At 37.2% G+C, this 19,827-nt stretch overlaps 1 long non-coding RNA gene across 2 annotated transcripts; it reads right to left on the reverse strand.

Annotated features, from left to right (window-relative positions):
- Positions 1-8,513: 8,513 nt before the first annotated feature.
- Positions 8,514-17,581, reverse strand: LOC119776837. Of its 2 annotated transcripts, XR_005279837.1 has the most exons (4): positions 17,240-17,581; positions 12,314-12,686; positions 11,980-12,224; positions 8,514-9,676 (listed from the first exon to the last, which is right to left on the reverse strand). It is a non-coding gene; the product is annotated as an uncharacterized LOC119776837 (long non-coding RNA). The 2 variants fall into 2 exon arrangements; XR_005279836.1 differs by lacking the exon at positions 12,314-12,686.
- Between the last annotated feature and the right edge of the window lie 2,246 nt (positions 17,582-19,827).

Here is a 19,827-nt window from a genome sequence, read left to right on the forward strand (position 1 = left end):
CATTCATCTAGGTAATTTTCTGTGAGAGCAAATGAGGCTGTAATGAATTAAAATCAAAACCAAAATCTATTAACAAAAGGCTTGCATAGGCCTTGGGAGCCTCCAGATGTCTAAGAGTCAAGTGGGTGATGTTATTAATTGCATTGTCTGTAAAACGCTTCCTGTTAGCAAACTGAAGTCAAGTTTATGTCATCAACAAGTTCATGGTTGACTTAAGATTTTAGTATAGACACCATGTATTTTTCAAAGCATTTCATGTAAATAGAAGTTAAAGCCACCGGCCTATAATCGCTTTCTATTGGACAGGGTTTCTTTGGAATGGGATTAATGGTCCATTTTTTCCAGAGAGCAGGAACGAATCTGCAGACCTTTAAAACATGGGGCAGCGTCCTGGGGCCAGCTCAGAAGCAAAAGTTTTTAGGAGAAAAGCAGAGATACCATCAGGGCAGATTTCTTTTTGCATAAATGGCTGAACAGTGGCTGGATTTTGAGGGGATAAACTATGAACAGAGTTGAGCTGTAATTGACTGTAGAATATAATTGCACTCTAAACAAAAGTACTGTGTATCAAACCGGAGAAAGAAATCATGAAGTTTGTTTGCTTAACTCAGCTTATCATATGTTATCAGGTCCTTTCTATGTGTTGTCATGTTTGTAACAGCTTTCTGGTAGAGTCAAGTACAAAACTTCTCATTAGTGGTTTCTTAAAATCATTGATATAGACTACCCCTAAGTCATTTCTTCAACCCTCTGCCTACTAGTTTGCAAAATTTGCAGTGGGCACCACAGCATCTTTGGATGTTCTGTTCCTGAAAACCTAAAAATGGACTTTCCTGAAGAAGAAGAGAAGACACCACCACTAGCACCTCCTAAATAACTGCAGCCCTTGCTGGGCTGCTCTGCAGAATTTCTTTTCTTTTGCCTCATTCCGATCTGGACCTTAGCTTTCTCCTTTAAGAATTAAGCATCCTTTGAACTTCTATCTACACATACTCAATTTGCTAATATTAATACACACTGTGTAGCTGATACCATATGCCACCACAAAAAAACAATACTTGTACGTAAGTTTGAGAGCCTGATAAAAATAATTAGCTGATAAAGTTAAGCATTAGATGCTGCAATGCTATATTTGTAAACTGTACTCTGCACTGCAATGAACAATTGCTTTTAATTATTGTAGACAAACAAGGGTAAGTCATTTATTCTTTTCACATTTACACTCCAACAGGAAGCTATTTTGGAGGTCTTCCAGTGGGGTTGTTACCGACAATATAAATGTAATTGAGTTACCTGTCATTGTCATACTCAACCATTAACATGTTTACAAAATAAGAAACACAAAAACATCCACCATTATTTTCATAAAGCTTTAACACAGTTTTGCTGTAACAGACAGTTTGTTGTGTATCATTCAAACTGATGCTAACAAGTAACATCTGCTTTATTCCACATCTGACAGCTTCTTAATGGGATAATTGCTCTGCTCGATTCCAATTTACAAGGCCACAGCCCACCATACCTCAATGTCAATAGGACACAATGCTCTCTTAAAGTGTTATCACAGGTAATGGTACGTGCATAACAACTGCAGTTCCCTGACAATGTCCTTGGCCTGACTTTTGTTTACCACTGAAACCAACAGGGATATACGGCTGTATAATTAACAATATGAACAGTGTTAAGAGAATGCTGTCCTATATATTATTCACCTAGGATATAAACAGAGAGGTGCTCCCAAGGACTTTTGCTAAGCTTTGTCAATTTATCAGTTTATTTCTGAGGAATTCTATACAGTCATCTTGAACGGCTCAACACCGATAATGTATTTGCTGAGAAAACATAATTTCACTTACTCATGTGGTATTTTATTTCTCTAGGTCCATTAAAATGTCAGATCAATTCTTTTTATTACAAAGTGACTCAAACACATACTCTCTGAAGCCTTTTTCTTCACATTGGTCTTTAGGCATCATCTTTCTTTCCCCAGGCTGCTTGCCTATGCAAAGGCACAACCTCATCATAGTACCAAAGGTAATAAACAGTTCAATATGGCCATACAATTTGTCTTAGGCATGAGTTTAACTACTTACCTTAATAAGTGAAAAGATGTGTGACAAAATATTGTTGAGTGTTGGTGACAGAGCAAGTTTGAAGACTTTAAAGTTGTAGGGAAATCATATTTAAATGTCAAATAATTCTGGCTTAAACATGTATATAAATGTACTGTTTATCAGAAAGATATTGTCCTAGAATTTAGGAAATTTCTATAAAAAAAAAAAATCCTGTCTTGAAATCAGTTTTTTTTCCTGTTATCTTATGCAGGCCAGTAAATTATACGTCAGCCTGTACACCTAAATTGGACCAATCATATATCAACAGTCATCTGTCAATCTTGTCATCTTAATTCATATGTCGCATATATACATCTGTTGAAATAAGAATCGTGGTGACTGTTAGAGGTGCATAGTTGGAGAGCGAATTGTTGGCCGTTTCTCAATTCACAAGAACGCGAGTACGGACTTGTGTCCTCGCAAAGTATGTTCTTGAGAAGAACACAGAAAAGTGTGGACTTGGGGAGAACGGGAGCACACAGCATAAGTATGGGTCTATTAGAACAGAAGTGTACCCATGACGTCACCACACGCTCCTCTTGGAGCTGCTTTTCACCTCCTGTTAATAATAGTCTCTAGATAATAATAAATTCTGACTTTTTTCATTTAGTGGGGGAATAATAATTAACACAGCCAGATAAACACAAATCAAATGAACATTTTGCCAAATAAAACAAAAATCTCGCCATCATAGCTAGTGGTCCTTTAGACACGGCTATGCTGAGAGAGGGCTACTGCAGACGGGCAAGTATAAGACCTACCCTCGGAGGTCCGCTGGTTGCCGCGGTCCTCTGAACTTCACAAAATTTTTTTTGTAATTATGCATCAAATCGGTAAATGGGCCATATAGTGACGCTACAAGAAACAGCTTATGAATTAACAACAAAACTACAGAACAACAGAAACATACATTCAATTACCTGAGGTAAAGAAAATAGAAAAGAAAATAGAAAAGAAAGGCAAAGACGCGTCTTTGGAGAGAGCTGGTACAAAAAAGGCAAAATAGTGGCAGCTCTCTGAATTATTACTCGTGTGCACGAACTTTTATAATGTAGGTGTGTCTTTCCTTTTAGTATATTCAGTTAAGGCGTCCCTCCGCTTGACCAATTGGAAGCTACCTTGGACACTCAAAAAACTTAGAACTTCCCCTAATTTACGGCAAAAATCAAAGGCCATTTGCTCCTTTGTTTAACAAAAAGAGCAGAGAGCTTGTCCTGGCCTCCAGGAATTCTAAGGTCATCTGGCTAAGGAAAACATAAGGTAGGATTTCACAGATAGCTGTGAAATGCGGGGCCTCTCCTGCCATCTTGACAAACAACTGGAGCCTCATTGCGAGATCCCCTTTGATCTACATTTTCCTTCCTGTACTTTGAATACTTACCCATCAATAGTTTAGTTTTTAAATCATTAACACAAACTTGTTCAAAATTAAGAAATATGTTCAAAATGAGAGTGTTCAACATACCTTTTACGCATGCCATAAGATTAACTGTATTAAAAACTAAAAATAATCATTTTTCTTTAACAGTTGCTAACCAGTTAGCAACGATACTTCCGAGAAACAATCAAACTTTCTTGCGAGCCTTCCGCCACAACAATCCCGCCCTCTTAAAAAAAACAACCAATCAAATTCACTCTATTCACTTGTGTAAAGCCATGCACTACTTGGGAGAATTCTGAACAGCCGTTCCCTACGACTTAATTTCCACGAATTACCACTTATTTCAACGCAAAGTTCTGTCAAATCCAGATTTATTAAATTAAATCAAGCTAATACAAGAAGATAGCAGGTATAGTAAAACCTAAATAAGTAAGCCATATGACTTTTTCATACTCAGCAGTTAAATGCTGTTTTGACTTATGTCATGTAATCAAATGACTTTTGGACTTTCATATGTTTTTCTGTCAGAAGACACGAAAATGGGTGTGTGTTAGGACAACAAATGAGAGTATGATTGAGTTTAAATTGTCAGGGTTCCCGTGTGTGTGTGTGAGAGAGTGCGAGTTATGCACACCCTCCAGAGAGGATCTTTGTGGAGAACCCTGCGTAGTCTACGCAGGTGGAGATCATCAGTCTCAGAGTGCAGGGCTTTAAAGAGCAGCAGAGCCTTCATTAAATGCTTGGGTTTTGTTGTTGTTTTGTTGCTTCCTCGTCTTTTGCTCCCCACGTGCATTTTCCCTGAGGTTCATTCGATTTTGTTTGGTCTTCAGTATTTTTACATTTTTCTGGATTTTTGCCTCAGTTGCCTGTTAGTCCTTAATGGAATCAGCAGAACTCATCTCTGCCTTTGGGTCATCCAACTTTTACCCAACCTGACATAAATTGTGGAAAAAGGGTTAACTTTGATTTTACTAACAAAAGCCTGCTATGTTGTTCAGCTCCAATAGTGTCCTTTGTATGTAATTTTATTTTATTTTATTAAAGTTTTGCAGTTTAGAAAACTATCTATTAACAATCTTTTTAAAATATATTTGAAACAGAGACTGTAAGACCTAGTAGCTGTGCAGCAACAACAATAAGCTGCACAAAAGTTTCACTGCAGAATGTATTAATGAGATGATAGTGGAAGTTACATTTTGATCATTTAAGCATGACATTTGCAACGATTTCCTGAAATGTATGCCCTTATTAATGCTGAGCTAAGAGGGAAAACTATAAAAAATAAAGTATTCATAAATTAATTATCATTAGGTTTGTTAAAAGTAGTAAGGGAGTTCAAATAGCCTTACATTTGTAGTTTGTAACTTGATAGCTGGAATAAAAAAAGGTTTTATTTGAACTTTTAAAATTTTATATAAAACTAACTTCAGTGAGCAGAATATAGCCAGCTGGGAATACAAGTAAACGTCACACTGTTAAAAACTTGTGCACAGTTGCAAAGTGCATTTGCAGGCATACCCAGGCAATTACCTTTCTGTGTTGTTCAACAGAATGAAAAAGGTCACAAGGCATAAGTATCTTTTCCGTGCACGTGGGTTGTTTTTGTATATACAGCATGCAGCAAAAGAAGGTGCCTCAAGGAGCTTTTTCTTATCTCCAGTTCATTTTTGAACATGCTCCGCATCAGCTGAATCAACATTCCAAAGATTTTTTTTTCGCATTCCCCATGGAAACTTTTCCATTACAAAGTTGTCAAATTTCAAAGATGTTAAGGACAAAATCCATTCCTAAGTGGATAGAAAGGTATGCGGCCTTTTAAAAGACAGAGCTTCGGTGGCCAATTTCTTAGGAATTCTCAGTTGATTTCTGGAAGAATGAGCCTTCTTTCAGAGCAGCGTGAGGGGAAAACAGTATTGATGCAGCCTGCCCTTACTGAGACAGAGAATGCTTCGAGCAGGAGCCTTGCAGCTGGGTGGATGTGCTCTGATTGAGAGGAGAGACAGTGTGAGATAACTTATCAACAAGTAAGGTTCATCCCGCTCAGCTACTGGAGAATGAGCTTCTTCCACAAGAATTTGTCCCCAGAGAGTGTAGCTATATGGGGATTGAATGTGTTTTAATCTCAGAGGTGTGAGACCAGAACGAGGCAACTAGTCCCTGTTATTGTCATTCTTTAACTTAAATGATAGTGGCAGATCTCCAGGCATCACTATCATCTCCAAACATTTATGAATTTGACAGAGGACCCATTATGATTGCAGGTATCCTTTTACTGATACTGTAACATAAGACAAATACAGGTGCTGGTCATAAAATTAGAATATCATGAAAAAGTAGATTGATTTCAGTAATTCCATTTAAAAAGTGAAACTTGTATATTATATTCATACATTACATACAAACTCATATATTTCAGATGTTTATTTTGTTTAATTTTGATGATTACAAATGACAACAAATGAAAATCTCAAATTCATCATATCAGAAAATTAGAATATTACTGAAGACCAATAAAAACAAAGGATTTATAGAAATGTTGGCCAACTGAAAAGTATGAACATGAAAAGTATGAGCATGTACAGCACTCAGTATTTAGTTGGGCCTCCTTTGGCCTGTATTACTGCAGCAATGCGGCGTGGCATGGAGTCGATCAGTCTGTGGCACTGCTCAGGTGTTATGATAGCCCAGGTTGCTCTAATAGTGGCTTTTAGCTCTTCTGAATTGTTGGGTCTGGTGTATTGCATCTTCTTCTTCACAATACCCCATAGATTTTCTATGGGGTTAAGGTCAGGAGAGTTTGCTGGCCAATTAAGAACAGGGATACCATGGTCCTTCAACCAGGTACTGGTAGCTTTGGCACTGTGTGCAGGTGCCAAGTCCTGTTGGAAAATGAAATCTGCATCTCCAAAAAGTTGGTCAGCTGCAGGAAGCATGAAGTGCTCTAAAACTTCCTGGTATGTGGCTGCGTTGACCCTAGACCTCAGAAAACACAATGGACCAACACCAGCAGATGACATGGCACCCCAAACCATCACTGACTGTGGAAACTTTACACTGGACTTCAAGCAACGTGGATGAAGTGCCTCTCTTCTTTTCCTCCAGACTCTGGGACCTTGATTTCCAAAGGAAATGCAAAATTTACTTTCATCAGAGAACATGACTTTGGACCACTCACCAGCAGTCCAGTCCTGTTTCTCTTTAGCCCAGGCAAGACGCTTTTGACGCTGTCTGTGGTTCAAGAGTGGCTTGACACAAGGAATGCGACAGCAGAAACCCATGTCTTTCATACGTCTGTGTGTGGTGGTTCTTGAAGCACTCACTCCAGCTGCAGTCCACTCTTTGTGAATCTCCCCCACATTTTTGAATGGGTTTTGTTTCACAATCCTCTCCAGGGTGCGGTTATCTCTCTTGCTTGTACACTTTTTTCGACCACATCTTTTCCTTCCCTTCGCCTCTCTATTAATGTGCTTGGACACTGAGCTCTGTGAACAGCCAGCCTCTTTAGCGATGACCTTTTGTGTCTTGCCCTCCTTGTGCAAGGTGTCGATGGTCGTCTTTTGGACAACAGTCAAGTCAGCAGTCTTCCCCATGATTGTGTAGCCTATAGAACTAGACTGAAAGACCATTTAAAGGCTTTTGCAGGTGGTTTGAGTTAATTAGCTGATTAGAGTGTGGCACCAGGGGCCATCAATTTTGAACCTTTTCACAATATTCTAATTTTCTGATATGATGAATTTGAGATTTTCATTTGTTGTCATTTGTAATCATCAAAATTAAACAAAATAAACATCTGAAATATATGAGTTTGTATGTAATGTATGAATATAATATACAAGTTTCACTTTTTAAATGGAATTACTGAAATCAATCTACTTTTTCATGATATTCTAATTTTATGACCAGCACCTGTATAGTGTAAATAACTTTTAAGCTGTTGACCTGTTTTTCGCCTAAACTGCACGGTTTAGAGTCTGAAGAAGGAAAATAATGAGCTGAAACCTCACCAATTATTTGTACGATTAGCATTTTGCTTTAAGACTATTTCATTTTCAAATGGATTCATTAACATTATTAAGAAGAATAAATTTTGTATTTGTAGAATTGTAGATTTTCATACTAGCCTGTCAGAAATTATTTATTATTGTAAAACAAAACAAAAAAAATTATTGGTTTCTACGGGCAGCTTTTATTGAATGCTGTGATTAAAAAAAAGGGCTAAAACCTAACAGGATTTAATATACGCTTTTTTTTTATTTATTTTTTACCTTAGATGATATACAAAAAGTCCCAGCTTTCTTTTTCTGTTTTACTCCAGTGTAACAGCAGGTGGGAATGGGCTTTTATATTTTCATCAGTGATTAAAAATCACACTACTTTATTTCCTTTCTTCTTTTTTTCTGAGCTACAAGGACCATTGATTTGATGTAATTCAACCTTTATAAACATAAGACCTTCACCAGTTAGCAGAGAAATATTTAGTTTCAACTAACTTTATGACCAGCACCTGTAAATGTGAAATCCCACTGAGTATTGAATACATGGAACTACATAAATATGTAACAAAAGGAGCAAGTAAATAAAATACCTGTTAAATGGGGGATTCACAAAACAAATATATTTTGCTCCAAATAATTTGCACATTCTATGTGCATACTATCTTCAATAAATGCACAGTGCACAGCGTAGATGCAAACATCATACCCTTAAATCCAGCAAGGCAATTTGAAGATGATGTGATTCAGCAGTAATACTAAAACTATTTTAAAATCAACAAGTTATGTGGAGTCATTTAATTCCTCACTAAAACATATATAAACAATATAAAACTAATATTGATTAATTCCTAATCACCCAAACAGAAAAGTAAGCAGAAATGTAAGAATTCAATTATCTTCAGTTTATTCTTCATATATATTATACATATAAGGCTGATATTATTTGCTTTTAAAATTGGCCAATTTTGAATTAAGTTCATACTATATGATTTTTTTTTATTTCACAAGAATCATGTAAAAACAATGCTACTTTCTACCATTAGATGCCAGTATCATTAACTGCAGTATATAAATGCAATTTAAACGCCTGTTATACAGAAACAATTGCAATTTAACAAACTCAAACTGATTTTGAATTGAATTAATAGAAACCAATTGGAGTTGTGCTTAAAAAAGGACTTTTTTTTTAAACACATATTTTTTTGTATGTATGCATTAAATGAAATTGCAGAGAAGTGAAGCATTGTGAATTGCCTTTTATCAATATTCATGTATTTTAGTAAAAATTACAAAGATCAATTAATTGGTACAAGCATACTGATATTGATAAAACAAAACAAAAATTCTAAGGATATTTTATGTGAAAGTACTGTCATGTGTTTTCAGATAAGTGCCTAAATCACATAAATGTAAATTTTCTAACTAATTCATTATGAATCCTCTAGTTACTTTTACTATCTGATGCATTATATACAAATTTCAACCAAAATAGATACAAATGATCAAAGACTGATATACATATTATTTTAAAGATATCGCTGATGATGTCTTCTTCCCATTATTGAGTAAAAAGATTCAATATGGAGCATTAGTGGCTGCCCTTGTCATTAGAATAGCATGTTTGCATATTCAGAGTGTGAATTGCTTGGTTAAAATCCCACAGACTGTGTTTCTGAGCAAGACTATTGGTTCCACAATCCCCCGTACATATGTTAGGTCCAGAACAGCAGGATCCAGTATTTAAGGCTGACAAAATGTTCATTGAAAACTCAACCAAAGTGAGCAGCATTGGTGCCAAAGTCAAGAACTTCTGCAGGAGGAGAACACAGGTTAGTGACCACATCTATCTGGAAGTGGATGATAATGAACATGTGAGTCACTGACCTGGTAGTATTGTTCAGTCCGAGTCCAGAAGGTGAGGGTTGTTCCAGCCGCTTGGCTGCCAACGCAGTGTGGCGGGCCCCACCCAGAGAGTCCCAAACTTTAATGTATCGTGGTCAGAGGACAAGCAGGAGAGCAGAAATGAGCAGAGGAATGTAATCAGGATAATCCAGAGGGCGAAGCCAAAGCCAATGTTGTGCCCAGTTTTCATAGCCAAGAGGTCAGAGATCCAGTGAAGTGCCAAGAGGGAATTCAGGATGGAGTCTGGTCACAGTTCTAGGTACGGTACACAAACAGGCTGAGATCTGGCAGGAGTCAGAAGACAGGTCAAGCAAGAGGCAGAACGGGTCAGGATTACTCAATTAATATACAGGACCACTACACTAAGTCTCACCAAAGGCTCGAAAATAATCTGGCACTGATGACTGGTCTGAAAACTGGTTACACGTAGACCAATGCAGGTGGATCATATGAGCGGGTAATGAGAACTGGGCGGAGCTTAGTAGCTATATGAAATGAGTAATCAGACCAGGCATCAGTGCCAAGATAATAACAGCATAATAGCAATACAGTCAGGGATTGGTTGAACGTAGAGGACAACTGTTTATTTGAATTTTCAAATGACAAATATAGAATAACCCTTCGATCGACTTGCAACCTGTCCAAGGTGTATTCCACCTTTAACCCATAGACTGCCCATCAAAACCTTGATGGGTTAGGCGGCAGAATGGATGGTGAAAAATCTAGATAATATATTTGATACAAAGAATGAGGTATACTATCAAGTAGAAGCTAGAATTTCTTTTTACTTTGCAATTTTTTAGATCCTTTTTGCATTGATACTTTGCTTGAGTTTACTTTTTGGTGTTTGAGTAACAACACATTTGATTTCAAGAATCTTAAAAGGGATAGCTACCAGTTTGATTTCACAAAGCCGGTAAGTGGTGCTGATCTCTAGCTCTCATTCCTGTCTGCCAGCCAAATGGCGGGTCTGCTAATGCTAATCAAAGGTTAGACTCAGCAAACATTTAACTTCGATATCCAGAGGGAAAGCAACAACCTCCTCCTGCCCTCTGAGTCTCTTTGTTTCTTTAAGATACAAGCTCTCTCTATATCCTTTTTTTTATCTGAGTAATGTTATGCTGAGGAGAGGCCACAATTCAGCACTATCATGGAAATGCTTGGATCTGGCAAGTCTGAATATAAGTCTGTATTATTTAACTTGAAATATATATTACAAAACATTTTTTATATGCTATATACATATTTTTCCATAAAATGAACACATTTATTCTGCACAGCTGTATGTGTCCTGCAGATGTGCTATTTAAGAAATATTCACTGTAGCTCTGACCTGGTTTTAAAAGGTTTCCTTTTGTTTATAACATTAAAATAGAAAATAACACTGCTAAAGAGAATACCCCTTAAAAATACATATATACCTAATATTTGAAATAGGAATGTTAAAATTCTTAAATTCAAAATATTAATCTGTCAGCACAAATTTCAACTATGTAACTCTTACCTTGATCACTGTTGTTTGAATCAGAAAATTATAATAATTAAACAAGAAAAACATGAACAAGACATGACACATTTGTTTTGCCACTACTTAAAGGGTAAAAAAACATTTGTTTAATTGCATATACTCATATATAAATTTTGGCGTCAAGTGGTTAAATAAATTTTCTGTGGAAACCTGTTAATGCTTAATATTCGATGTTAGTACCGCTGAGCATCTGCTAAGCTTGCCTGGGTAGACACCAGCAGAGCTGGGGAAAGAAGGCATTTTTAAGCCACCTTAAAGACCATTCCTATTTCATCCTTTGCCAACATTATTGTTCTCTATCTTTCATTTTTGATTAAAAAGGCTTTATTTACATTATTCATATGTTGCTCATGTTAACTGACTTTTCCTGTTTCTACATTTCCTTCATTTTTATGTAGATTTTAAATAAAATAAAAACGTAAAAAATAAATATGGTTTATTTTACCTCGATCTCCCACAGCCGTCATTTTGACGGCTCTTTTAGTTCCGTTGTAAATTATTCCCATGGTTGATTGATGTTCGTACCACTGCCTAGCAACCACCATTCTAGCTAGAACTTTTTGGCTAATACAGAAAAATGCCTTTCAGGAGAAATCTAAACCCGAAATAAGCTTTAGAAATGCTTCAAAATATTGATGTTAGTGATTCGAGTGGAGAGGGGGATGATGACTGGGTAGGAAGCGGTTCAGATTCTGAAAGCGAGTCAGAGGATGATCCCCCACCCACAAAAAAACAATCAGACAATAGTGAAACTTTTGTTCAAGGTTTGGATAGCACACCTCAGCAGGTACACTCAGTGGCCCAAAAGCCAAACCCGAGCCCGTGGTCTACTTGTCATGATGTTCTAAGAGATCTGACCCAAATACAGAACACCACTCAGAGAAACCAGAGAAAAAAGTTTAACAGGTTTATTGAGGAGTTCAAAGGGTTGAATTCGGCGAAACTCAGAGAGCTGATGAACCGGAACTGGAAGTGAGAAGGGATGTTCACAGAGGTTAGTTCAAGGTCCGTGTGGACTTTGAACAACGTCTTGCAAACACAGATATAAACGGGACTCACGATTGCGGAGAAAGGTTTCTTCCCTGAATCCAGTTAGTGTGGGTTTTTCCAGAGATTGAGGGGCTCATTGGAGGGCAGACAGGTCTTTGGTTTGGTTGGTTCCTAAGGAGCAATTGGGCGGACTGCCATTTATATTTCCTGGAGAACTTGAACGGGTCGTGTGGTGATGAGTCCCCTGCTTAGTGTGAAGCACAAACGATCCTTCCAGGGGGGAAGGCCAAACATCCAGAATTCAGGATGACTTCCTGCCGAAAGGCAAAGACAAAAAATCACGTTAGGCTCAGAGAAACAAAAACTCAGTTAGACTCAGCTAAACTCATCTTGGCTAGAGTACCCCAAACTGGCAAACACTCTGGCGTCAAAGTAGTGGCAGTCCACCGCTTAAGAAGTCCTCAATAATGAGCCAACCAGCCACAGGTGTGTGGGAGGACAAACGAGAACAGGGCACCACCTGGTGGTGCAGGGGGAAAAAACACAAAAACACAACCCACACAGACTGGATTCCTAACACTACTATAATTACACACTCAATGTGGATGTGTTGGATCAGATCATTAGAAAGTTGTCATGGTTTTAAGGTGTTTGGCCCACATTCAGACAGACGGAGAACAAAGAGCAGTTTAAGATGTTTATTTAGGCTATATACAAATATAAATATCTCACAAAGTGAGCTGCAGGCGAACTTCGGAACATCACCATTAGGAGCACTGCGGGAGGAAAGAGGAAACTGATCAACTTGAAATTCATTTAGGTTACATAAAACTAATCGTATGCTGATCTGACAGGATATGCTAATCTGAAAGAAAACCGGTGCTCCATATTATTATAATATTTGAAAACAGACCATTTAATGTCGTTCTCATTTAGAACTAATATTCTCAATTGTTTAGAATGTGTATTTTCTTTAAGACAAAAATGTCATACAGGTTTTATTTAATAGTACAAATAATTTTTCATCATTTAACACCATGGTTAGCAAAATAGGGAAACAATGAGTATAACAATGTTATAAAAGTATAACAATGATAGAGTAGATGAAACAACCTTCTTCTTGAGAAGCCATGTCATTGAGTTGGATTATTATCACATTCTTTCATAAATAATTTAGGACTAATTATTCTTCTGCAATACATATATTGTACAATGGGATAGAGAGGGCGAGTTCTTTTTGACACTGATAAGACTGATAACAAAAAAAACCACCACTACTATATGATCGATAGATGTGTAATCAATTTTGAATATCATAACTATTAAGAAAAACTTATCCATACCTATTGTCAGAGTAAATAAAGATAATGTTGGTTTAAATATTTTTTTTTTTTTGCAATTGTGCAACTGAATTAAGAGGTTTTACCAACTGATCATCTCTTTGCCATATCTTAAACAAAAGTGACAACTCCTACTTTGTCTTCAGTTCCAATACAGACACAACTCTTAAATTCTTAATCAAAATAATTAGGTGCAGTTAGACAATGAGCGGCTGAAAAATTCATGGGGCACTTAGCCTTGCCTTTCCCTTCAAACAGGATATATTTCAAAAGTCCTTGAGTAAGGAACTACAAAGTGATTTTTAGTCTGGACAACATCTGAATGCAAAGGTGTACTATTACCGGCAGTGGAGCATTCTGAAAGACACTCAGATGCATTTTCAAAGGCAGAATGCACAACGTGTGGTCTCCACAATGTCACAGTGGTTACAGAGCAAGTGTTCAGCATCATGTTGTCAGTGATAGTCAAAGGGAAAAACAACATAAAAAGTGGCTAACTGTCAGCACAATAGCTGGGTTGACCATCTGAAAAAACTGGCCCACTTAAAGCCTCCTCAGTGATGTGCTACACTCCCAACACAGGCACAAAATGAATGGATCTGTTAATAGTGCTGTTCCCATATTGTAATACCATCTGTTCCATGACAGGCCGTCGAGAGGTTTGCCATCATTTTCACTGTGCAGATTGAATTTTCATGCTGCCTTTTCTTTCTTTCTTTCTTTCTTTCTTTCTTTCTTTCTTTCTTTCTTTCTTTCTTTCTTTCTTTCTTTCTTTCTTTCTTTCTTTCTTTCTTTCTTTCTTTCTTTCTTTCTTTCTTTCTTTCTTTCTTTCTTTCTTTCTTTCTTTCTAAAAGTTCAGCATTGTATGAGAGTGAGACAAAATAGCTTTTCTTAGGATTGAGGACTGTTTCAGTCCACATATGACTGATTTTAGGGTAGCAACTACATTACAATGTAGGTGCTCTCATTATTTTTTAATTCCTTTACAGATCCTTGCAAAGAATATTTATACAGCTTGTTTATTTATATATATACTTGTAATGTTTAAGCAAAAACAATTTTGGCAATTCAAAATTCAAAATTGGACTTGAGCACTCCTGCTCTAGATACTATGGACAAAGATCTATAGCTTATAAGGCAAAATCTGTTGACACAGTACAGTCCTCACCCTTTATGGAAGCATGGAGAGAAAAACTTTTTGAAGGAAAGTCATAAAATTACCTTTTTTCAAATTCCACATGCCAGGTACAAAGGAACAAAGCAGAAAAAATTATGTCCTCTGGTTGGGTAAGAAATAATTTAGTCTTGTTTGGGGTTTGACACAAGACACTTGACGACAAGTGTGACATGTGACAGAAATTAAGAAATTGTACAACCCCGAAAACACAAACCCCACCATGAAGCATAGTGGTGTCAGCATTATCAAACTCCAGCCACAGAGGGCCAATGCCCTGAAACCTTTATTTGTGATGAAATATTGTGAAGGAACAAATTTTTTTATCCAAGTTGCCAAGAACACATCTGATTTGGCAGAGCTGGAGTAGAAGAAGAGCAAAAGGAAGTCCTAAATGAATAGGGAGCCAGAAGACGTGAAGCTGTGGAAGAATGTTTTCTTCCAGCAGAACAACAATACTAAACATCGTAATCACTTGTGTAAAGCTAGTGAAGAACTACTCTGAAAGAACTTCAACTGTATTTGTCATGAAATATGAGTTTCGGATGCACCTAGCTTTGGTGAGTTTAAATGCAAATCACAATATATAGATTTAAAATTTTCTCTTTTAAAAGTCTGCGTTTAATTTCACCTTTTTGCACTGTTTTGTGCCAGTCAATCACACCAACTCTTAATCACAACATAGGGCTGTGAATACTTTTGCAAGACACTGGATGTGACACCTATGTGACTGAGCTTAGGGTAGCAGTTATTACTTTGTGAGGCTAGTTTATGTCTTTGCATGTCAACATTTTTCTTTTTAGTTGTGAGTTTTCATTGGCCTGCAAATATATTTAAAAGCTGTGTTTCAGGGAATGGGTTTAAAATGTCTCAAAGAAGAAAACACTAATGTAACCATCCTGCAGTATAATACCTCATGGGATTGTCTGTATATTGTGAGAGTGCCTATGTTTGTTTGTATCCTAATAAGAGCCACTCTGCACTTATTATTGTGCCTGTAAAGACTAGAGGTCAATTTTCCTCATTCCTGCATTGAATTGAAAACAGCTCAACAATAGATTCTCACTAAACATCTTATAAACATAATTTGTTGGTAGAAAAGAAAAATAAATTAGGTTTCTGTGCAGTGTGAGATAAACAAAAAATACTGGTATTTGCTGGATACAATAAGCATTGATAGGTTTTATGACCTCATTTTGAGAGGCTATGCTGGGATAGGTGGTTGGTTACGAAGACTTACAAAATTCTATTTATCTATTCTTCCAACAGGTTTCCAGCAGTCCACTATCTGCTGCTTGTTTATTGGCTAAAGTGATGATATTTTAACTATTAGCTGGAGGTGAGGCTGAAAGAGAAATGTTTATATTGCATAATTTTGGACTTGCAAATGGTGCATCAGAGCTCATTAAACTGAACAAAATTTGAATTCTCTAAAATTTATTTGACCTTTCTATGTATTGGTATTTTTTCTCTTGACTAGCTATAATATTCAGCTATATTTCTACACCTCTGGTTCACGTGTACAGAATAGAATAAACCAATATTTAGTTACGTACAGTACCACAATAAGTATTTTGGAGAAATTCAGCCTTTCATTTTTATTCATTCATATTTGTAAAAATTTATATTTGTCATATTAAGATATAGTTAATTTGAATAGCATCGTTTTTTATAAGAAATTGTCTATTTTATTAAAAATAGACCATTGCAGAGGTTTTAATAATCTACAATTTTTCACCAAATATGGAATTACAATTTAAGATTTTGAGAAGTGTTGTCTGGAATTAAAAAGAAAATATAAGCAAGTATTTTGAGCAGGTTTCACGTGTTTATTTTATTATGTTAATTAGTTTTTTTGGGGGTGTCTGAAAAGGAAAATATTTGTATTTGGTCACCTTCACCTACGGAAAAAAATCAGACAGCTTATCTAATAAGAATCTTGTAATTAATATCTAAATATAGATTTAGATATAGAGTAGATTGTGCTTGACAGTTTACATCCCCTTCCATTAAACACAGAAAAAGTTGCCAGTTATTGAGATTAATTAATGTATTTGTCTCTTTCAAATAAATAAATAAAATTAAATCCAGACCCTTCTTCATCGTCCTGATTCTTTTTTTAATAAGTAAAGAATTAGGTTAAAAAGAAAATGACTACTCATATTTCAAATCACAATTACATTTTTTTGAAAGAGCTGAAACTTTCCAGCATCTTCATGAATGAGTCAATAAATGTGATGTGATGGGCACAGTACATGCAGTACAAGGCATCTAGCTCTGCTATCTTAAAACTTGTTCAGTATATAAGTATTGATTGCTACAAAAAAGCACCTCTTCGCATGAGTGGTCTTACTAAAGTGAAAACAGCTGACAGCCAAACTCTTGTTAGAGCAGAAGTGTTGAGGGCAGCTGAACTGCATAGTAGACAGAATGCTAAAGACAGGCAAACTTCAAGAGACCAGCTGAAGAAAAGCAATGTCTTGGAGAAGACTCACTTTAATGTCACTATTTCAACACAAATTTATGTATGTTTACCACCTAAAGCAAATGTGATATACAGTGTAAAACTGCACTTTTTCCACATTCATTTATGTTACAGACTTATTCCTAATCATACTAAATCATTTTGTTCCCTCAAAACTCTTCACAAAATACAGTCATTTTAGTATGAAAAACGTTATGTTGAGATCTCTCCAAATTTATCAAAGATAGAACACTGAGAAATAACATGTACATAAGTATTCATTGCTTAATACTTGTTGCTACACCTTTGGCAGCATGAAGTCTTTATGAAAGAGCTCTAAGTTTAGCAAACCTTTCTTTAGCGCTTTTCTGCCCAATCTTCTTTGCAGTAAATCCCAGGCTCCATCAGGCTGGATGGTAGACATCTGTGCACAGTCGTGTTCAGATCTCTCCAGACATATCCAATCAAATTAAAGCCAAACTGAGGCTTGGCCATTCCAGGATATTCTCATGTTCTAAAGCGACTCTTTTAAAATCCTGGCGATGTTTTTCAAATCAATACTCCAATTTAATGTCAGGAGTGCTCTGTAGGAGGTTTTCAGCCAAGATCTCTGTATTTCCTCTATTGTTTTTGTCTTGCCAGTTCCTGTAACATAAACATCCCATGTTCCACTGTAGGGGAGCAACCAGGGGTTAAGGGTCTTGCTCAGAGAGGCAGTCCTTGGGAGTGGACTTTGAACTTACAACCTCAGGATTCCAAGCCCTATGCCCTAACCACTCCCCACTTATCTCAGCAGGGTGGAGAAGTTTTATGCCTTTTACGCCTTTTGCCTTTTTTGAAGGAGTGGCTTTTTTTTGACAAATCTACCATAAATTTTCCAAAATAGTTAAGAAACATCCCATTCCACTTTCCAAGTTTTATAAACTGTTACTGTAGGTTGTCACTAAGCTGTTGTTACTCCAGAACGTTATCCTCTCTCCACAGAAGAATGCTCAGAATCAGAGAGGCTGGTCACTCTGTTACCTCCTTGATTATGGCTCTTCTTCCCTGAGGGGGCACCGCCAATCACTGGAAACTTTGGTTGGAGAAAAACACAGATTAGTGATCATGGGGATGATTATCCAAATGAGTCACTTACCTGGTTTAACAGTTCAGTCCATCTGCATAGAACGAGGTAGGATCCAGCCGGTTGGCTGCCAATGAGATGTGTCGAGTGCTGCCCAGAGGGTCCCAGATGCTGCAGCCCCAGGGAACAGGCAGAAGTCTGACCCAGGTCAGGGAAACAGATCAAAACTGGAGGGCTCAGAGATCAAGGAGTCCAGAGCCTGGTCAGGGATACCGATAAGAACAGGAACAGGCTTGTTCAGGGTTCTAGGAGTCCACAGACAGTTCAGGCAGAACTTTCAGATGAGAACAGGCAGTCTCAGTGTTTGAGAGGCTGAAGAGGTCAGGATATCATGAACACTATGGAACGCAAAAAAGAAAACGCCCTCTTCACTGAGACTGAACAGGAACAGATGCACTCAATGGGTGAGAGACAGATCAGGAAAATCAGTGGCTGAGATCTAGCTGTATAAATAGAAGCTGCAGCAACTGGATTAGATGAGCAGTAATGAAAAAACAGGCAGAGTAAGACAGGTGAATGGAGTGAACAATTAGGCCAGCTATCAGTGCCAAGATAATGACGCTTTGTTTATAGCTGCAGCTTGGCTTGTTTTCAGTGTAGTCCCATTTCTCTTACTGTGACTAACTGTATGTGCTCTTTTTCATCCTCTGACATGGGAGCTGGCTTGGAGCTCATCTGCCTGGCTGTGTGTTTCCAAGAAGGGGCCACCAGGAAGGAAACACCTTTTGTGCTTCTGCTTCTTTCTGTATGTCTGCTTCTGTCTCCTTGAACCACTAGCCTCAATAGATGGCTGCTCACACTGAACCTGGTTCTGCTGGAGGTTTCTTCCTGTTAAAATGGAGTTTTCCTCTTTACTGTCACTAAAAGCATGCCCGATGTGAGGGATTTCTTTCGAGTCAATGAGTCGATGCAATCAGCTGGTTTTCCTTAGAAAACTTTTAACCAATCTGACCGTGTAATCTGGTTGAATTGTCTGTGTAAAGTGCCTTGAGAGGACGTGTGTTGTGAGTTTCCAAATTATAAATGAACTGAATTGAATTGAAACTGAATTAAAGTGTTTAATTAAACAGCATTTTCTCTCCTATAGGGAGAATGGAGCAGTCAGAAGGTTGAATGATGCTCGACCCTGCCTTTAAGCGTTAATTGTACGGTCTCACAGTCTCCCTTGACATGAGGCGGTATATTGCAACAGGGAGCAATGGACTGTGTCATTTTAATGTCCAATTTCAGCTTGAGCTCAGACCTCCTGCCAACCAAATCAATTGCTTTTTACTGCCGGGCATTTGTTGATGAGTCATATTACAAAGAAGAAGCAATAAGCCTTAATCAGGAACTCATTGTTCTCCTATTGGGAATATTAAGACATCTAGTGTGTAGATTAGACACTTAGCTCTGGAATTCAGTCTAATACCTTTGTTTCTAACAAAGACAGCTAAAGTAATTAGCACCTTCCCATAGCTAATAAGAAGTATTTTCTATATAACGATACTATATACCAAGGGGGAAAAAGTAAGATTTGTAGCTACAGTACATGGAATGTTCTCACTAAAAAAAAGTCCAATAACTATTAAAAAGCCAGTTGTGCTTTCACACTAGACAATTATAACTTATGTTGTTTCACAAATGGAAATAGTGATGCAAGATAATCACAGCATTTATGCCCGCCTGCCTACATGCACTGCAATATGCATTCTGACAGACACTGATGTAGACTATCTGATGAGACAAAACAAACGAGATACTCCAAAGTTGATTTCAAGCTGTGCAAAGCTGCAGCTCATCCAGGGCAAAATAACCTCAGAACAAAGATCTC

The sequence above is a fragment of the Cyprinodon tularosa genome, unplaced genomic scaffold, assembly GCF_016077235.1.
Source record: "Cyprinodon tularosa strain WSP-4 unplaced genomic scaffold, ASM1607723v1 ctg96, whole genome shotgun sequence".
Lineage (NCBI taxonomy): Eukaryota > Metazoa > Chordata > Actinopteri > Cyprinodontiformes > Cyprinodontidae > Cyprinodon > Cyprinodon tularosa.